We start from the raw sequence: 4,675 nt of genomic DNA, 5'->3' as shown, positions 1-4,675 counted from the left end.
CGTCTACAAGCGCATCTATGGAGCCTTTTTGTTGTAGTGATTGGTGGTAGAATATGTACAAGGATGTAGCTCACTCTGGGGATTCATGTAGTATTTGTTAGGTATACTTTGTAATTAAGCATAGAGATGGTGTTAAACTGATTTACCCATTCTCTATGTACTACAAATGTGTGGTAGAGTTGGTTGCCATTACTGTCGTAGGGTTCATGCTTGTTGAATTAATGTATGGAAAGTAGCCTACTATGCCTATTAAAGAGATAGCTACTACATGGTGTATTTCCATGGGAGGAGGGTTTGGATAGAGACGCATTAGGTCTTCACTTAAATCCACAAGCCCATGATAGGCCTTAGTTGTCATTCATTTACCTTTTTCTAAGCGTGCAATGCAAATACCTTTTTCCATATACATGACCTTCAATGATTCAACCATATTGAAATCTCCAGTAACTATAAAGGGGCACTATAGTACTGCAAAAAAATCCAAGACTTTCCTTTTTTTGAGGCGTTTTTAGGGGCATAGAAGGAAACAATTGCAAACTCATCTACACTTTTGAAATAAGTAGCAATCTAATTGTTATCTCTATCTATTATAAATCATAAGTGCTTGGATCTTGCTAGAGATCCCAATACAAGCACCCCCTCTTCTACTGTTGTGCTTGGTGAAGTGCCAAGTGTAATCTCATGAGATCACATTTAAAATTTAAGCAATGAGAAATCTGAAGTTTTCACTTCTTATAGGCATATTACCTTAAGGGAATGGGCACATTTTTTCAGCCATTCCCTGATAGTGATTGCCCTTTTAGGGTTAGTGAGCCCTTTGATGTTATAAGAAATTATGGATATCTTATTCATTGATTACTTACCTAGTGATTTCCCTATTCAAATTAATGCAACCTAGTATGTTACTTACCTATGCAGAAGGTGGGTGACAATCACAGCACTAGATTAAGAAGAAGAAACCAATATATCAAATATTAAGCTTGTTGTACTTTCATAAGAGACCAAGCTAGGCATGTTTTCCAAGGTAGTGTACTAGTATGATTCGTCATGTAATAACTTTGCTTCATTTGACTCAATCAGTGTATTTTTTGGTAGAGTCTTTCCTCGGTAATATCATCGTGACTCTCGAAGTCATGCGCAGTGGCTATACCAAACCAGATACGACGAGTAGTTGGGTCTTGGGACAGACCCTGGCTGAACTTTGGAAATCTTGATGCCATAGTGTTTCTCGAATCCTCCTAGCCATTATCCCACTGCAATGATTCTCGCTAGGAAGAATGCCCATGTTGTAGCAATTCCACCCAGGAGGTAATGAGCCACCCCTACAACGCGTCCTTGTACAATACTCAAGGCCCTAGGCTGTGTGACAGGAGCGACCCTCAATTTGTTATGGGCCCAAACAATTGATTCAATGAGTTCTTGCCAGTATCCACGACCGCTGAATAGAAACATTAAGCTAAAGGCCCAAACAAAATGGGCTCCTAAAAATGAGGCACAAATTTGATGGGATGCCTAACTCAATTTGTGAAGTCATTTTCAATTATCTAGAGTCAACCTCCTAATATCTAGAAATAACATGAGGAAAAAGCGATGACAAATGAGAAATAACATATTTAATAATGTGTCAAATTTTTACTCATTTTGACAAGAGAAATAATGTTCATGGAAGTAGTAAAATGTAGGCCTTGAACTTGGGCATGAAATACTAATCCAACTTTGGACAATTTCACATAATAAAAGTTCAAAAGATTGAACAAGAGTTTATTGAACATAGAGCAACGCATTAGTTAAATGTAAACGGCTACTAAGAAGTTGAAGGTTTAGCCAATTTTCTGCACAAGAAGCGTGTGGAAATATCCTTAGAGAGCAAGTCCCAATCATGACAAACGAATTATTGGATATTTGGAAACGGGGGCCGCAACTTTATTTGCCTTTAGTCCAAACGGGCGTTTTAAAAGGTCGCACGATCCTTAGTGGGAGCCTGGAGGGTGAGTGACAATGCGTCCAGAAGGTCTAATCACATGACTGCATATGGTTCGGAAGGAGCAATGCGGGTGGCATATGGATCTGCAGGTGGTACGATCCTTACTTTTCCTTAGGGGGAGGGTCAGTCGCAATGCTTCCAGAAAGTCTAATCACATGACTGCATATGGTTCGGAAGGAGCAATTCTTCCAGAAAGTCTAATCACATGACTGCAAATGGTTCGGAAGGAGCTTAGGTGCGCTACGCACTTTTATTACATAAGTGAGTCAAGAGCACTACTTCACGTCTTCTCTCGCTGATTGTTGAGGCTTTGCAAGCGAGGAGCACACTTCGAAAGTTCGGGTTCTAGAAGGTGACACGAGTCCCTCGTGCGTCAGAAGGCGTTTTTCTTCCAAGGCATATAAGGTAAAAGGGACCTCGGTTGAAGGGAGGTCGCTGTAAGTGCACTTGCACAAGGCATCTGCCATCAACCGCTTCACGTCTCCTCACGTCTCCTTTTCCTACCTATTCGAGCTGGGCAACTCGCGACCGCGATTCGAAAATAAATTGTTCGCCTTTAGTTGTATCATATATGCTCCTCCTACTTCTCCTCCTGATAAGTACTCCCGCAGCGATGGCCGCAGGCACGTCAGGTTCACAGTTAACCATGCCCACCTTTCAATTGTTTCAATACCAACGCGATCTTCTGGCAAATTCTCATGTTCATAAGAATAGTGCAACTAACTGATCTGTTTGCGAATCGTTTGTTGATGACAGCTGCATATACTCATCATTCCTCCCATGTGGCGGCGAGGCGGCATGATCCTATGCTGGCTGAATTCCGGTTCTATCAGGGACGAGAGCTAGCAGCCTGTCCGTGTAGCTCTATTCCTTACACGATAGATACAAAGAAGAAGCACCCGGTGTATGAGTGCTGCGTGATTGCGGGTAATACCTGCAGGCTGCAATGCAGGAGGGGATGTTGCCCTTAGTACGTCTGTGGTAACGGTACTTTAATTTGTTACGCCTCATATAATACAAACACAATATAGGGACCGATTTCGCATTCATTGACCATGCAATCAACGCTGCAATGAGTGGCATCTATTCCGTTTTTGTCACCTGTGAATACGAAATTAGCTCGTCCGGGCATTAGGGGGCGCTAGTCTAGATCTCCATCGGCCTGAGTATGGTGGTGTACAACTTCATATATGCGATCTGTGGGTACCATTGTAAATTACCCTTTCCTGTGCGTTGTGAATATCTAGCACAGGCATTTCTCGCTGTACCTGGTCAGCCTTGAGTCATCACTGATAGGTGTAGAAGCCTTCTGTATCTAAATTGTGCCCGTATATTTCTGAATGACCCTTCGATATGAATATCTTAGACACACGCATTTGATAATGTCTCCTAATAAAGCTTCTTTGTGGGTGTCTAACACGGGAAAAGACGGTACTCGTATGTGAGGCGAACAATACATAAACCGGAGTACTATTGAATGATCGAGCAACATTTCGAACACACTTCTGTTTTTGCATTGCAAACATGCGTTATATTATGTACTAGAATGCAAACACGAGTTACAATACGTTAGACCTGTACAACACAGCTTTGCTGCTGCCCTTATCATCAAAGTCCGCACCAACTAAGTCCAACGTCAAATCTTATCACCCGAATTAAGTATCACGGCTGGTAGAGCAAAAAATAAAGCTTGGGGCTGTAGAGCAAAAATTAAGCAGCCGTGACAGAAAATTGAGAGAGAGTGAGAGAGAGAGAGAGAGAGAGAGAGAAGAAACGAACAAGAAGCAAAAAGCGAGAGAATAAGAGTGACTGATTATCCTTGCCTTTCAGGCGACACATTTGAGGATTTTCTTTTATAAAGAAAGGTTGTAAAGTATTGTACTAAGAAATAAGAATTTACTTAGAAAGGTTGAGCGATGTTGTTGGTACCATAAGGACTTTAGTATAGCATTTTACAATCGAATAGTAAAAATAACACGGATATTTTATTACATGGTTCCATATGTATAAATTAAAAACTTGCAAGATGATTGCCGGTGGATGGGTTTCATCTATGTGCTTATGGGACTTGTTTGTCATTGTTCATACTGAATTTTTATTGTATATGATTGTTTATCAATATGTTCAAGTTAGTTTACACCTCCGTTTGAGGGCCAACGATTGGATTTCATATATATACTTATAAGACTTATCTATCATTGTTCATGTTGAATTTTATGTTGTCTTTGGTTGTTTGTCAATATGTTAAAGTCACTTTACACCTCATTCTAAGTGCTGAGTGTCAAAGACTTATGCTCGACAATTAGGAAGCCAACTCTGGGGCTTTGGACTCTCACAAATCGCATTGGGGGAGGGGGGGGGGACTTGCTTGAGCTACTACGCCAAACACACACCATACATATGAGAGGAAACACACTCAAGAATACAAGAAGAGTGATGAAGGCCAAAACATTTTCTTGTTGGTTTCTTCTTTTTCTCTTCATACAGAATAGAATATACACAAAGTATAGATAAGATATAATGTAAAGGAAAGTGGCCTACTAAGTCATACAATGCATAATTGACTATACTAATCGACTGGCACTATAACTATGCTAGTTGTAGGTAGGTGCAACAAACCAAATATAATAAGTGATAAGTTAATGGCCATGTGAAGATCATAATGATCACCAATGTGCTAAGTGTAAATGT

The 4,675-nt window shown here is 40.5% G+C and overlaps 1 long non-coding RNA gene across 1 annotated transcript; it reads left to right on the top strand.

Moving 5' to 3' along the window:
• Positions 1–2,431: 2,431 nt before the first annotated feature.
• On the top strand, positions 2,432–3,367 carry LOC148017948 (uncharacterized). Its single transcript, XR_015687747.1, has 2 exons — positions 2,432–2,616; positions 2,741–3,367. It is a non-coding gene; the product is annotated as an uncharacterized LOC148017948 (long non-coding RNA).
• Positions 3,368–4,675: the final 1,308 nt, after the last annotated feature.

Source organism: Lygodium microphyllum, chromosome 21, assembly GCF_053477565.2.
Source record: "Lygodium microphyllum isolate KBCC chromosome 21, Lygodium_microphyllum_v1.1.10, whole genome shotgun sequence".
In the NCBI taxonomy this organism is placed as follows: Eukaryota; Viridiplantae; Streptophyta; class Polypodiopsida; order Schizaeales; family Lygodiaceae; genus Lygodium; species Lygodium microphyllum.
This window is presented reverse-complemented; position numbering and strand designations above follow the sequence as displayed.